Genomic DNA, 17,282 nt, shown 5'->3' with positions numbered 1-17,282 from the left:
ACTGAGTCGCTATGGCGTTCAGTGCTTTTATTAAATAAATAAATCAAAAGGTTGTAAACAAAACAAAACTCAAACAAAAGGGCACGTTGGCCAAACAAACAAACAATAATGAAACAAAACAGCAAAACAAGTGTCGTGCTGGTTTTGAGCCAGCACTTGTAGCATTTGTTTAGTTTCTACTAGTTGCTCCTGTTCTCTACTCCTCGACACTCTCCTAATGAGCCCAGAGTGGGTCCTTTTATTCTCTGTGGCTGGAGCCTTAATTACCCATTAATCTAATAATTACTTTATTAAGGCTCCAGCCACATTCCCATGAGATCTATAGGGATGGGGATTTAACCCCATCCACGGAGACTACACATTATACTCAAATAATAAATAATAATGTTGGATGCTTTCATCCGCCCACACACAAACACAATATAATAATAATAATAATAATAATAATAATAATAATAATAATAATAATAATAATAATAATAATAATAATAATAATAATACAAATACAAAAAAGGGGGCGGGCACCACGTCACACGGTGGTAACTAAAGTTCAAGGTGACTTCCCAATCCCGGGCAGCTAAGCCACTTACTGGCTTCACAAAAACTCTTTTCAAATGAATTTTAACAGCACAGGATTTCAAGTTTCATTCTTTTTCTTTTCTTTTGTTTTCCTTACCCTCTGTCTGTCTCTCTCTCTCTTTCTCTCTCTCTCTCTCTCTTGCTATCTTGTCTATCTCTCCATCTTGGTCTCCACCTAGACTCTAAAGTGTTTTTTCCACATCTTTTAAATCAGTCCCAATTAATGTACTGAGTGCACCTGAACAGCGATTCTCCACCGCATCAGCGCTTATGTCACCAATTGCACTCTGGACATGTAGTTTTCCATTCAGCACATAATACCACCGTCACATCAGTGGATACCAACTACATATTATTCTGATCCCTATGTAGCTTCCTTCCACAACCTTACCATACATTATCCCCCCCCAGCTCAGATCCATGAGTGACCTTGTGGGAAACAAACAGTGAACCCTAGAGTGGCCATCAGCGTATCCCAATCTTGCACCAGCTCTGTGCTCAATTCTAAAATGTTACGGCTGGAGGCCTAAAAACCATCTGGTCACCCTAGTGTTTTTCTCCCTATTTCGATGCATCCACTTGAGGGGGGCATGAACTGTTAACAATTTTAACTGCCTCCCTTCAAGCCTCTGGTATGCACGGTATTGAACGAACCTTTTCTCTTGCTCTGGTTATTATATCGTGCATAATCACATTTTTTCCCCCTGGCAACACTGAAAACACGTCCCTGTTCCTCCCAATGAATAGTTCAGGGCAACAGGTCTATGCGGTTATAAAGCACTCAAGTATGTGCCAGTGTTTGCTGCCAAATGACCTTAGTCAGACTTTACTGACATCAATAACACACCGACTACCAAGGCTGATAAGGGGGAACCATATTTCTTTGCAAACATAACTGGTAGATTATTGATACTGCAAAAGATACCGGACCAAACGCTATTACTGTGTTTACATTATCAATTGAATCAGATATAGTTTCAAATTTAAATAATAGTTCTCCAAACTTTAAACATTTTAGAGTCTGTACCTGGTCATTCATGATCATTCGAACCTCTGTGAAGATAAAGGTAACACAGTTTTCTTTTATGATGATGCTATCCGTGCACGTCTGCGGAATTCAGTCTATGTTTTAATGGGTGTCACCTTCAAGGTAATGAAAGGATATAGCTAGCTTTGAGGAAAACACTTCCTGTTGGTGCAGCAGACAAACATCAGCACCAGCTAATACCTTCTTCCATGTAGAAAGCCTGGTTTACTACTTGCTGCCTTTCTTTAATACGTACAAACAATAAACTCTTTTCTACTCACAGAGAGCTTTGCGTGGAGCAGTGTCTCTTTCAGTGATGGTAAAGCTTTTTAGATATATTTTCTTTTATTTATTATCTTTGTAGTAAGCTACAACTATGGTACTTTTTTTATTTTTAAGTCCATGGACATACTCGCACGTCATCTGTGACGTCACCTACTTCTATTCAAATTATTCATTTCTTAAAGGCACAGTGCTCCATTACATTGAACTTCGATCAAAGTCGAAGCTAGCAAATGCAAACAAACTAGAATACTAATAAAGAACGTAGAAATGTTTTAAGCACTTTAAAGATATTAACTTTTAGTTTTTAACATTTGGTTACTCTCGTAAAGTACTTCAACATGTAGGCCTACACAGAAACATTAGGTGAAGCCCAAATTCTCAGCATGTAAGAACAAGCCCACTGTTCCAGTGCAAGGGAGCACACTTTTTATTTTGGCTGTACCGTGTCAGCATGCCAAGCGGTCCCCTCGAAACGTATAAATCCGTGTAGATAACAAAATTACATAATACCTAGAATGGTAGCCTAACTGTAATCTCAGAAACATCAAGATGAAGTTTTTAAATTTGCTTTGGGTTTTCGACAGAAGAAATAATAATAAAAATAATAATGTCCGTTTTAAAAAAAAAAATTAAAAATCTGCAATCAACTTTTTATTTTGTCACGGCACTGGATAGCATTTCATTCGACTTCTTATTGTATAATATGTGCCGGTATTGATCCTGGCGACAGTGTTACGTTGGGTTTTGGATGTTCTATTCACCCCAAGTGGGGTTTTTTTTTTTTTTTTTTTTATCAGTTTCTTTGTAAATCAACTTTTTAAAAAAAAAAAATCTTTTTTCTTGTGCAGTTATAGCCTCCTACACAGCCTTGTGCACAACAGGGCACCAGCCAGGGCACGGTATGGATTTTTACAAAAATCATGAAAACAATGTGGCACGTTTTCATAACAGTGACAGAACAATGCAGCACGATGCTGCAGACATCGTGGAAACAAGGTAATTGCCAAGTGTGTGTGCGTGTGTGTGCGTGCGTGCGTGCGTGCGTGTGTGTGTTTTTTCAAACTCGCATCCGTATTTTTCCATATTTTACACAATAAAAATACAAGCAGATTATTATTATTATTATTATTATTATTATTATTATTATTAATAATAAACATATTTTTATTATTATTATTACTAGTAGTAGTTGTATGTAATAGCATTCATTCACTGATATTCAAAATAAACAGTAGTATAACACAGACTTTTATTTTATTTTTCTACCCTGGCTGCCTGCCTTTTCGTATGTTACCGCCTTGTTTCCGCCCCTTCAAAAGGTCACAAATACCGGCTGGGGATTGGTCAACAGCTGTTTTTATGTTGCTTTCAGTGGTCCCTCCTACTCCTTCAAAACTTCTCTCCGCCCCTTTCACGGATTGGAAATGGCTAGTTTTGGTTTCAGGATAAAGAAAATGCGATATGGAAACTAGCGATATTATCGCATAAACACTCTTTCACAAGAGAGATCGGGGTTTGATTTGGTCTGGCCCATAGTATAATTTGGCCCATGGCCTTGCTCATTGGAGCTTGATAGCCGCCCCTGTACGCTGGCCGAACTATGATGTAATGTATATTGATTGAATGATAACTAATGCCAGGGGGCAGGACAAGTGGCACCCTGTGCCACCTTCTCCCTAGACAAGGCGTGCTGCAAGGTGGAGGCAGGGAAGGAGGAGGACCAAACAATATGCTTGTTGTGCTCTTTACTCTTTAAGACCATGGTCAGGGCATGACTCCAGGAACTAGAGTGCAAAATAACCTCTGCACAGCAACTGGTAATGAAGGATATAAAGAAAATGACTCTTAACTGGTATATACTTACACTGGGTTCTTCTTCCCCTTTTTTTTCTGCTTCATCACAGTGAAAGTGCATTCGAGTGAGCACATTAAGCTCCGCCCCCTTTCTTCATAATGCACTACCTTTTAAACAGGCCACTGGACTGTTAACATCAATGGGCTGTTAATGTGATAGTCTTCACAGTCAGCTGTCAACACAAAAGAGCTTTTCAGCTGATGGCTTTCACGTCTATGTGGTTGGTGGGTAAAAGAGTTCATAAGGCTGTGTATATCGTAGCAAAACACAGAAAAAGGGTTTGCTTTCGACTGAGGACCACTTAGATTCCTTAAAATCAAATACGTACTGGTAGACAATGTGGTGCTGAACTTCATAGTGTATCTCTTCAAAGTATGTACAGCAGGAAACCTGCTGGTTACAATTTCCCAGAAGGATCTAGATAATGTCTGCACTGTATAATCAACAAACACACTTGTGGGTAAGTGGCGTGACGGAGCCGAGGGTAAAATAGCTGTGTTTCATTTGAAATTGACAGAAAAAGAAAAAATAAATTCATTTCAAATACCTGCCACAACACTGTTAGTTCTGTGTATGAGCTAACATGAGTAGCCAGGACAAAACTGATTCTACAAGATGTCTGCAAGGTGTTGCAATTCTGGAGGCATGCATGATCATTCCTCAATGATTCCTGCCTGATTCCTTCAGGGACGCTTGGAATTGAAATCTGCATCAAAGTTTGTTCTCAAGAAGGACCTTGCAGAGTCTTCAAGAAGCTGGTTGCAAAGTAACAACTGTACATTTTACTTAGCTGGTAAATGCACTTCCAATTCTGAAATAGGGCATTGCATTGCAATCAGCACAAGCCTGACATCAATTAGTCCAAGATGAAGAACTGTACTATCTGTACATTGATTGGTTGTGTGCAGCTTGTTTTCTCAGTGCTGTGCTGGCTGTGTCAGGTGCAGCAGGGGTTCAGTGAAACATGCAGATAGCTTCAGTCAGCATGGAGCAGGCAGATACAGTCCATCCTGTCTGTGATTGCATACTTTTAATAAGTATGTGTGTCGAATGTGTCATGAACTAATAACGCCACATGCTTGCAAAAGTAATCCAGTAGGGATTTGTGTGAAAGCTCATGGATTACATTTGAATTACTGACACCTATCATTCGGGTCACCCTTCAATTTCCAGTCAGCTTGTTGGGCCTGCCCCTGACCGGCAGCCAGCATCTGAATGCTGTGAACCTCAAAACTTCAAAAAACAAGACCGCTACAATAAAGCTGTTGGCACGGCTACACTTGGTTAAGCAAATACAAAAATAACGATGTGTTGGAACTCGTTCAAGACCAACGAACATGTTTTAAATATCAGCCTACTTTAAATAAATATGATTTATTTGTATATATTTGTCTGAATTGAAACATGAAGGTTTCTTGCTATTCTCTCCCACATTGGATATTTGGTCTTGATCACTTTGACCTCATCATCATGGTAGGTCCATTGACTTACAGCAATAACCTGGCTTTGTTTAAAGCATTCATAACTCAATGCATCCTCTGGAGGCGCAAGGAATGTAGACCCTAACCCTATGCTACTGTCTCAAAGAGGCTTACTGCAGAAAGTAAAGAGGATACAGAGATATTACCCATCTAGAGCATTCCAGGCAACAAAGGAAAAAAATACAAAAAAACAGGCATTTGGTTTCAAATCTAACCCCTAAAAATGAATATTACAGTAAACCAGCTGTATTCTTGTCAGCTACAAAAGTTTTGCATCGCATAGAATTCTAGGATTGAGACTTAACTATATGAACATAATTTAGACCTTTGATTTAACATCATGTAATCAAAGAAACTACAAAATGATACCGCAAAAGTCTACCAGAAGCCATAATAGTAGTACAGTATTTCATGTTAGATTTCGAAATGTTGAAAACTACAAAGCGGTATGTAATTCATTATGTTAACGTAACATTATTCAGCAGGTTTCATTCAACTTTATGAAGCATAATTAGTTCATTCTATAGGGGGATGCGAAGCTTTTGGCCATAGCTGGGAGAGGTGTTAGTAAATATGCTTGTTTGAGAGTAGAAGGAAAAAAAAAACCTGAACGCGTTGCCAGACTGGTTTGACCAGTTATTATTGCTTTAATTACAGTGTTCTGGCTAAAGCAAGTTTGTCTGGCTCTTTTTGTTTGCAAATCTTGCTTTCAGGTTGTCTATATGTTCTTGATATTTCACCTGGAGAACTGAAACTACCTGGAAATAATAATAATAAAACTGAGAATGTTCTGTAGTACCAAATCAGTCATGAAAATGCATATTTGATGAAACTTTTGCTTCTTGTAAAACTGCACATTGGAAGTGTACAACAGTTAAGATCTATGAAATTATTTTTATTCACTCCATTAAGGCCAGATATGAGATTCTTGGCTGCCAGTGCACAGCAGCACAGTATAAAATAGACTTGCCATTTGGAAATAGAATGCAAGCCGCTGTATAACAGGCAGTGTTGACAGGGTTTATTTTTGGCACTTTGCCCAGACACACGTTATTCTAAACTTTTTATATTGATGGTTTGTGTAGAGCCACTGGTTTTGAAGGCATAAAAATCACTAGTTATTATCTCTGTTGATGTTTTTCAACGTCATTTATATATGAACAGTTTAGCAAGCTTAGCTATGATGGTAAACCAGAATAAAGCAGCAGCTTATTCTTCCATGCAGTGCAGCCACGGGCGGTACAAGCCCCGCGGGGGTCACAGGCACGCTTCTGCTTGTCCACTGGTGTTATAAAACACGGAGTACTCATGACAGAATCAAGTTGTTCTCGCTTCCACCGTTCTTCCTCTCAGTGCTCACACAGCAGGACTGTATTTTTACACAGGCTAGTCTTGTAGACATTAGCTGGTTTATTCAATCCTGCACATTTATTGGAGAGGACAGTTACTTTCCACTGTAGCTTTTCCATGTTGTATTCTGCTTGCTCCAGAACAATCAAAGTGGCATATCCAGCTGTAAGGAGTCTTCACACAGTTTACAATGAAATGTGACGTACCACAGGCACCATTCGCATTGTTCAGAGTTCAGTGATCTAAACAGTGGCCACTAAATACCTGCTGTTGTCTTTCCCACTAGAAGTGATTTTTTGATTCACTTTGTAACATCACTACATACAATAACTAAACAGTGGAATGAGGACCACAACTCAAACAGGTTCATACATTTTAGTGCATCAGAATTAAGATCCACTACTGTTTTAGATTTGTTAAAATAGACCCATTGAGATGGCTAAGACACACTGGTCAGAAATATTGACACGGGAGTAATCTCGATTATGCTTGCATTCTTAGTAACACGTGGTCAGTAGTGTGCAAATATGTACGTCCATTAAAAAGGATACACAGTAACCCACTGAATCCTTATACTGCACTGTAATCTTATATGCTTTGTTACAATAGGGCTGACAAATCTGGAGACGTTTTGAACGATGTAATTGCTTTAGCAGTTGATATTCCCAAAATGGGAAATGTTTGATATTTGTTGGGTAGCATGAACAGCCAGGATGTTGTTCTGTGATAAAGAGCTTGTTTTCTGAGATGCAGGGTTAGCTGTTGTGTATCAGATTGATGGTTTGGGTATGAGTGAATAGGTCAATCTGGCAGCCTAATTTGGGGTATCTTGGGTTATACTCACTGGCCATATTTTGGAAACCTCTGTGCTAGATGATGGTTCTTGTTGTCACGGTTATCATCACCGAAAATTATCCAGCAGCTGGTCCTTTACACTTGACTTGAATTGTTTCCGTGTTCAGTAACTCTTGCCCTCCAATATGTAACTCTGTCCCAATACTCTTTGGAGATTTAGTACATTACCAACCAAGGAAGATATTCCTAATCTAATATCAGACTGCATTAATCCAGGCTATGGTGTGTCTCCCATATCCGACCGAGATTAATTCCGACAGAAGATCATTGTATTAGTTTGAAGATCTGTGGAAATCCAAGGCAGTTATTGTGTTCGCCTTCGTAGATTGTGACAGAAGACAGATGGAATCAGTGCACAAGAGTCCACATTTTCAATAAGGACCCGAATGAATAAAGTAGCTGTGATTTCATGGGAGTACCTGTGAAAATGAAGTTTATTTTAAAAGCAAACTTTCTTCACACGGCTAATATGTTTGGGGGGCATCTTCCTTTACAGCAGTGGCAAAGGAAATGTTTACTTTGAATTACTAACGATGTTATCTGCAGCTTGCACATGTGGGCTCTATTGTGAAGCACCAGAGGGAACAAAATTCCTTCATAATGTCAAAGCCCTGGCAATCTGTCAATGGGCTCTACACTTATCATGTTACACACTGCTTTGTGAAGGGTTATAAATGATAAATCTGTGCACTTTTTGAAATGCCACTTAGTGCTTTTGAAACATGTGAAGTTTACAGTAATGGCAGGTTTCCATTCAGGCTTTCATTGTACAGAGACGCAATAGCATAACAGTATGCTTGGTTTCTTCTTAGTAGTGGTTTGTAAAAAAGTGACTTGTCATTGTGAGAGTGTCTTGAGGGACAGGGTTTATTAAATCTTTCCAGAACCACCGTCCTATATTGGCTGGTTTTGTATTCTGATTTCGCACCTCATCGCTACAAAATGGCATGTAAAGAAACGGTTAGAACGCGCCGCTGTTTCTCTAGCTACACAAAGTTAGAAATTGTTCGAGCTCCTGAAAAAAAACCTGAATCGGACACAAGTCGCCAAACAATGTGGGGTTCCCGTTTCCCGTTCTGGTGAGTTGTTTCACCATTCAGTTAAATAATGTGCATGTCTTGTATATTGCCGCTGCATTTTGTAACGTGTGTAGGGGCGCTGTGTTCATTTATTTAATTCATTAACATTAAGTTAACCCTCAGTAACGGCCATTATTTTTGCCTGTGCCATCGTGAGAGACCAGAACACACCCGGCTGCTAATTTCATAGTACATGGTGATTTAAGCTTTTTGACCGTGTTGTTTTGCTTTAGTTTTATTAACGTTAGTTTGTCTGTTACTTTATTATTATTATTATAGTTTATTAACATACGCTTCCCTATTGTTTTGCTTTTACTTATTCAGTTCATTTCATATGTTGATGCATGTGCGTCGTGACCAGTAATACTTATGTATTTATTAATTTATTGATTCATATTGTGTCTGGTGGCTAACTCCGTCTCAGAGAACACTTTGGCTATAAGAACACTTTGCTTGCTTCTCAAGGGGTGTTCTTAGCTGGAGAGTACTGTACTTACAAATGTGTTGTTTTAGTGTGGTCAGTGTCATTACAAGTATTCCAGCTGATGTGGAATCAAATGATGTAGAGTATGTTATGTATGTGATCCCCTGCTCTTAGTAATACCCAGAAAAAATGGGAGCCATGACCGTACCGCCTTATAACAGTATAACAGGCCACCTTATAAAGGGGGAGCACTGTATATATTAAAAGAAGATTAAAAACACATAGTTACGGTTTCATTACAGCTTAGGCAATGATATTGCACATTTTAAGAAATCTACCCCACCCCGGCATCCTTGGTATTAGATGCTCGTGTTGAGCTGTTTGAAGTAAATCTGGTAACAAGCAAATACAGATCAGTGTTTTAATTAAAATATGGAGCCAGTATTTATGAAGCATTACTGTGCAGCATGCCTTACTATGCCTTCACCAGCACACTAATGCTTTTAGATTGAGGATGTCATGTAGAACTGCCTTTATGAATGGGAAAAATCTGAAAAAGAGTTCACTCATGAGTCATGAGTAATTGCAATGCAGTCTGTTTTTTTCCCCCAAGAAGATTCTACAAAACAAAGTGGTTTCAGATGATGTAAAAAGGGACAGGTTAATCCAGAGGGAAACAGACCAGATAGAGCCTCAGATCAAAGTGTTGAGAAAAGTATTTGGAAGTATCGCAGCTGCAGAATTGTTGAACGGCTAGGCGAGCGATATTTTGCAGCTCAGGCGTTGACATTTTCCCGCAGCGGCACGCTCTAACCAATCAGGTGGGTGATTTGGGATTGCATGACACGTCCTATCTGGATGAAAACTTCAGAATATCCATCAACATGGATGAACCACTTATAATCGAAGCTTCACATCTCCCAGAGTTGTTTGATCCAAAGAACAGGTACTACAAGGACACTGAGAGGAAAAACAACATCTGTGCTACAGTTGCACAGGCTGTAGGGATGGCCGGTATTTATCGCTTACATTACATGATTTGTTAATTCAAGCCTCATTTTAGAAATACAATTAAAACAGCACAGGTTTTATTGCCATTGAAGCACATATCTGCAAACAATAGGAAATTCCACAAAGTCGAGGTTCATCGTATGTCTGGGAAGGTTGTGTGTTCTTCATTTGTGGCCAGTTTGGCTGTATTGGTAGGGCCATGGTTTACTTTGGAAACCTCCGTCGCATACGCTGTTTCAAGCGGTATCGCCCCTCGCCGCTCCCCACTAGCTGTGCCGTGCTGCTCAAGGGACATTCACTGCAGACGTTGCGCACATGCCGCCTCCTTGCGTGTCTGTTTGTGTTGCCGCTGATCCCTGTTCACACTGGAGACGGCAAGTCGAATGTAGGTAGGTGGTCTATTGTGACGTCACACCTGGATCAGAAGTGAAAGTCAGCCGTTACGGCCTGGTACTGTGTACTGGGAAAACATTTGCTGCCGTTACTTATCAACTTTTTTTAAAGTACAAAACTGCCTCGGTGTGCTTGGCAAGATTATACTAGCAGAATAGGCCAATGTTTTGGGCTATGTTAGCGCCATTCAAAATATAACAATCATATGGATTTTAATTATTCTGATTATGTGTTTATCATGTTTAAATGGTAATATTAAGCTGATCTCTTTTTAAAATCTGTCTTTTTGCACATTTAACATTTTTTGAGATGACAATATAAAGCAAATAATGAGTTATTATCATCTGCAATAGATACACTTGATGTTTAATTTTTTAACTATTATTGTTTTATTTTATACTGTTATTTTAATGGCGTCAGAGTTGGTACGGCTTCCGTTAATTTGAAAATAAATAAATAAATAAATCGACGCCTCAACAACAGTACTGGTAAGAAATTAAAGCTACTTTCACCTTTGACCTGGATGTATTGAATGCAGGATTCACGAGCAGCATAGATTCCTGAATGGGGGGGAATTACTTTAGTTTTTTAAAGTTTAAAAAAAATTAATGTTTTAAGGAATTAGTGAATTACTGTGGTAACCTGTACTGTGTAATTACAAGTATTAAAAAGCGGACTGTCTTATTTTTTTATTTTTTACTATTTAAGTGAAAATTATTTTAACTGGGTTAATTAGTTGATTTGTTGGGGTATTCAAAGTTTTTCTGAAAAACCTTTTGCATTCCAGCCAAAAAATCTACCCTGAAGAAGTAACCATTTTTAACCAAGCTTATCCTGAGCCTTCTGCAAATCCTCTGACCCACGCTCTTTTTAATCAACCGTCATTTCTGCTGCAATACTAAACAGTGACTGCCTGGCTTTTTTATGCATTGTCTTGGGGGAATTTCAGACAGAATCAATACGCTATGATGGTGAAGCGGTAGGGGGATAACGTTTTGTGTGTGGTATTATTGAGCATTGTGTAATGTGAGCAGGTCATGTTATTTAATATTTGCCTGATAACAGTATACTTTAGGAGATGTGGTCAGTTCCATTGGGAATGCAGTTCTCTTACAATCTCTCTAAATTAAAAAGGTAGGACTTGCCAGTAATTCACACTTTTATCCGTCAGCAGCAGTTGTTTCCTCATGTTGTTTTGTATCCCAAATAAGTATCAGTAACTTTAGTACACAAATACACTATTAGAAATTACATTTAAAAAGCTGTATACAAAAATTGCAAAACTCGCTTAAACTGCTCGCTCCTAACATATCATATGTTACGGGGCGCCACGAGTGAGCTCTCTGCTTATTGAACGCACCCCTGATAAAACTGTCATGTGACTTGATCGCAGGTCCAGTCATGTGATCAGGCAGTCGCTGCTCCAACTGAATATACGGCCTGGTAAAACAGCCATGTTGTTCAGATTCATACAGTCACACACTACTTTATTTAATTTATATAATGTATTTTAAATTATATATACTTTTGGGGGCCCCTCAAAATCCGAGGCCCAGGTCTGCAGCCCCTAAAGCCCTGTGTGTTAACCTGGCCCTTCATATTGGCATACGTTTTGTACTGTTTGTGAATTACATCCCTAACATAAAGTGACATGTTTCCAGCATCTAACTTTTTATGGTTTGATAGCAGTCAAATGGTATGGGAATATAGTTCAAAAGGCAGGCTTCTCTTATCATTCATTTCTGTCATTGGAGGTAATTGTGGTACAGCCACAGCAGGTCCCTCTGCTGCACTTTGAAAAATACACAAACATCAGGGCTTCAAAGGTTTTTGCGATTTGCTTTTTTAAGCAAAAAGCAAACGTACGATATGACAAACACTTTAGCGTTTCAAAGTAACCCAGTACCTGCAGTATTTTTTATGTTCTTGGCAGATACTGTGCAAACATACTCTTTTCACCTGTAGCACAGTGCCATATGGGTCTGTTTGAATTTCCATTGCAGAAGCACTGTAGCTTGATGGTTTTTTTGTTTTTTTTTAATTGAAACATTTGGGTAGTGGTGGGTTTGTTTGTACAAGTCCTGTCTGAGGCCATTACTGGCCAAATTTTGTTGCTTTGTTGACTTTTCAACTTTTAAGATTAATGTGTGCCCGATTCTGCTTAATGTAGTTATACATATTTCATTTTCTTTTGGATACTGAACTAAATTGTATTCAACTTGTGAGTGTTTTAATAAGTTAGCATTTTTATCTTGGAGCCCAATTCTATTATAATCAATTATTCTGTTTTAAATAGGTGAAGTCTGTACGGCGGTTGGACTTAAATCTGAAACACAGATTTAATATGGCAGTTTTTAAGCATTTTTTGAGCATGACCATTCTTCAGTAGTTGCTGTCTGTATCTGACCTATCTGATCAAATCTTTTTTTTTTAATTGAGTGTACTGTATCACATTTGTATCATTATGTCCATTTTCAAAAAAAAAAAAAAAACATGTATGAGCTACTGTACACATACCAATAATTCTACACAATAAACATGAATTGTATTTATATTTATTCTGTAGTTGTGTGTACAATACAAAGATTTCGATAACATACACAATGATACTTACAAAAAATATATTTGCAGTTAAAAAGCAACACACGTCTGGTATTTTCTCTATGATAAAGAAATTATTGTGATTTGCCAAAATGCATTCATCATGACTGTAAATATACACTAGGTCCGATTTGTTAACTTTAACTATTGTAGGACTGGTGTAGCTGGTGATTATACTGCCTGGATGCCCAGAATCACACCGAACACAGTCATGCTCTTGTCTGGAGTTTCCTACACTGAGTTTTAAACCTATAAACTCAATGCTGGTCTTCCCTGCAGATTGCTTACAGGGATCTACTTCAGTGTACCAGTGCTTTCATCGGTTCACGCAGTGATATTAAGTCATGATAGAGGATCTAAACATGATGTTGAAAGTCCTGGTCTATATAAAACTTGTTTTAGGGGAGGGATTACCCCTTGCTATTGTGTATGTCTTGAAGGAAGACCCAGCCTTGAACAGTGGTCTACGGGCTTGGATACCTGATCCATAGATCAGACAGCTGAGTATGTCCAGGTGTTGCGAAATACAAATCCCCTACAGCGGTGCTGTGGTTAGCAAAGCCAGGCCCGTATCTGCTGTCCGCTGTTCTATTTTTAAAACACTAATGATATAAATGCTATTGAAGAAGCCTTTCTATTGTGCCATGTATTACAGAGCGCATACAGCTATGGCCAAATGTTTTGCATCACCCTATAGAATTAACTCCTTTTGCTTCGTAACGTCGAATGAAACCTGCTGGATAATGTTGCGTTAACATATTGAATTACATACCGCTTAGTAGGTTTCAATGTACTTAAACGAAAAACTGACAAATTGAAAACTGTGACATTTCAAAATCTAACATGAAATACTGTACTACTATTATGGCTTCCGGTAGACTTTTGCGAGATCACTTTATAGTTTCCTTGATTACATGATGTTAAATAAAATATCTAAATTATGTTCATGTTGTTTTTGTTTTATGTTTCTTTGTTTTTTAAATGAATGTCTCAATCCTAAAATTCTAGATGATGGTAAACTTTTGCCATAGCTGTACATATACAGTATCTGCAAACGCCCTTGTTGCATTGTGTGTGTGTGTGTGTGTGTGTGTGTGTTGATTTGTATGATTCTGCAGCAGCTTTAGTTTCCAAAGGGGGTGGGGGGTCACATTAATGTAACCTAGGAATGCTGTCAGTGTTGCTTTATATTGCTCTGCAGGAGCTTTACTTTTCATCTGTCATCTCCTGCTTCATTGTCTCTTCTGCTTCTGGTTAGGCAAATGTGCTGAATGATTCAGCGAGAGTAAACAAGTGGATTTGAATGCTGTCATTGATCTTGCTGTTTCTTTCTGTTGAGAAGAGCTGAGGCACAGCAGGAAAGATTGATTCCTGTGTGCTCATGTTAGCAGTAAAGGAAACAGATTTCATAGGGAGCAAATCACTGTGGAGTGGAGTTAATCAGCCGCTGCTCTGCAACTGCAGATGCACATTACTGAGAATGAATCTGCACTCCCAAGAAAGGTCTCCTGCAGCTAAACTACCGTTAAAATATGAAGTGCCACAGTTCTTTTAAATACATGCCCTTTTGCATAGTTAAACTGCACTGCTGTTGGTTGTCCAAGAACAAAAGCGTTTGTCCGATTCTAAGTGAACACCACAGTCGAGGGAGCTTGAGTCCGTTCTCTCTGGTGGTAAAATGATCCAAGTGCTAGAAAAGACTGATAGCCCCAGAGAAAGAATTAATCGGTGAGTCCATTTTTTGCATACTTCCATGTTGCAACATACTGTATTACTTTTAAATGCCTTCTTGCTGCTGTGAGGATCCACCTGCTCTCCAGGTGCCTGGCAGAAGGGTGTCTTTCTTACCAGGACGTATAAATAGCCAGCCTGCCCCACATGGCATAGACAGGTATGCTGTGCACCATTGTGTCTAGAGAAATCCCTGGCTTTGGTTGATATAAAAAGCAGCTTCTGAACTGGCACCCCAGTGCTAATCACAAAGCCATTGAAAACCAACTGAGAAAACAACAACATTATAGAATGGACTTTCTCCACTGAAACATGAACAGAAAAGAAAGTCAACGGACAGTTTACTTTGTAGTTAACATTTATTGTAACAACTTATCCAATCAGAAAGCAGTATATTCCAGTTTCCGTTCAGACCAAAATAAAAGGAGCCATCCCAAAAAAAGAGTAAAAAATGGTGATATAAATGAGTAGTTTCTCAGCTATATTGGATCATCTACTATTGAGAAACTGAGACTTGCTCAATTAGCATTATTGGGTAAGCATAACAAAAAATCAAAATAACATTTCTACGAAAACCTGACTTCCCAAAGGAAATACGAAGTATGTGAAGTGATTGCTACTCTTACTTACTCTACGTTGTTTGTGTTGTCTCTCAACTACATCGTTTTTATTATGTATTGCCATCTTATTTTTGTGTGACTTGATGGAAACTGCATGTTTTTTTTTAGTCACAAGACAGACTTCCCATACATTACATATCACTTAATAAAAATGCATAATCCTGCTTCACACCAGTATAGAACAGCAGATCTATTCAGTAAAAAATAATCGCATGCAAACATTTTTCTTTACATAAAAATAACTGGTACTTAATTTTAAGAATAGACTTTTTTAAGAATAAAATAAATGCTGCCCTGTTGTGATCAGTAGGGATTGTGCGCTGAAGCTTGTGCGACACTGATATGCGTCAGAAAACACAAAGGGGCCAAACAGCTTTTGAGCGAGTGTAAGATTTGCACTACATATAAACCTGCAAAGGACTGAACAGTGTTCCTCTTTATTCAGTGAGACCCTGTCATTTATTGTGTTACAAAAATCATGTTAATGATGTACTGGCTAGTCAGAGGTGATTGCAAAGTGAGGTTGTACTTTAGTTTTCTTCCAGACTTTAACAACTTTGAATGTGAATTAAGAGTTCCTACATGCACCTACAATGTCCAGTCACTGTCCTGGAGAGTTGTTCCACTCCAGGTTTTACACATAACCCTATCATGAACTACTTCAGGATCAGGATGGAGGTTTAATTGGTTCAATTAAATAATTTAGAACAGGGTTGGAGCAAAGACTAGGAGTGGAAGGGGTAACTTTGGCCTCCCCTGGTCTCCAGTATATGAAGATTTGTAATCTGTTTTTCTGGTAACGTTTCATATTGAGCAGTGGTTTGTTTTCCTACCCTAAACGTGACTCCAATTCCAACTTAAACCTTGCCATTAATAACAGTAATTAATGGGAAATTACACATACTTGATTGATTTAATAACTTAATAAATTCTGTAAATAAAAAAAATTAAAAAACAGGCTCTTGCTGTCACTCACTCCTTTCAGCTTTGCTTTAAGTGTTGCAATGTTTGGCTGAAGGACAGCACTTTTGAAACCGTGGCACAAGCAGTTTCTTCTGCAGTGGCTTCAGTTACTTTAACTATGTACACGTGTGATGTTACACTGCAAGAGTGAGCCATAAACATGACCAGTAGAAAAAAAAAAAAAAACATTAGTACTGTGTGCTTGACAGCTACTGCTCTCTACTGGGGGCTCTTATCATAGTGATGTGAAACCAGAGAAGCTGAGTGTCAATCTGCAGTTACTGCTTTTGATTTCTAACAGCAGGCAAGCCTGTAACACCGTACCTCAATTAGCAGCAGCAAACCTTGCATCTCCATGTTTGTTTGTTTATTGTATAGACAGATGGAAACTGCTGGATCAGTTAGACTAACTTTCTTGCTTGTTGTTTTTAATAAAGGCAATTCAATTGCAATGTTTCAGAGATTAACCTATTTAGCGAGCTGTCAGAAGTGCATGCATCATGCATGTTTAAAACGTGTGGATCGCCTGAAGCATAATTTGCCGAAGTGAGATGTGTATGTTTTTAATAGAAACTGCAAATGTTAAAAAAAATAAGGTTTTAGCTTGTTAATTTAGCAGAAGTAATTAGTGGAAGCAGTGTATGGTACTTCCGACTTTATAAAGATGAAAAATGTGTTATGTTGTATAAACCAAAAATAATACTGAATACAGAGTTTATTGGTAAGTAACATTTCACAGTCTATTTAAGATCTATATAAGTTATTTATTTTCACTCAATCACCTGTAAGGTGTTTTTTTATTTTTATTTTTTCAGATACAATTTAACATGGCATGTTTGCTTTTAAGTCCCCATGGAAGCACCCTAGCCTAAACATTCTGGCAATAGGGTGCTCTACAAATATACTATACCTGTCTTGGTGGATGTGGCGCTGCAGACAATGTAACTGTGTGGTGAAAAGCTGAATTTTCATTATATACTGTACTCTGTGTAACAAATGTGGATGGTAAAAGTCTTGGTCCTTTTTGT

The 17,282-nt window shown here is 38.3% G+C and overlaps 1 protein-coding gene across 3 annotated transcripts in view; it reads left to right on the top strand.

Annotated features, from left to right (window-relative positions):
* Window positions 1-17,282, top strand: part of LOC131697958 (growth hormone receptor-like) — a 75,403-nt gene that overhangs the window by 46,224 nt on the left and 11,897 nt on the right. The window lies entirely within an intron of this gene.

This window comes from Acipenser ruthenus, chromosome 2 (genome assembly GCF_902713425.1).
Source record: "Acipenser ruthenus chromosome 2, fAciRut3.2 maternal haplotype, whole genome shotgun sequence".
Classification (NCBI taxonomy): Eukaryota; Metazoa; Chordata; class Actinopteri; order Acipenseriformes; family Acipenseridae; genus Acipenser; species Acipenser ruthenus.
This window is presented reverse-complemented; position numbering and strand designations above follow the sequence as displayed.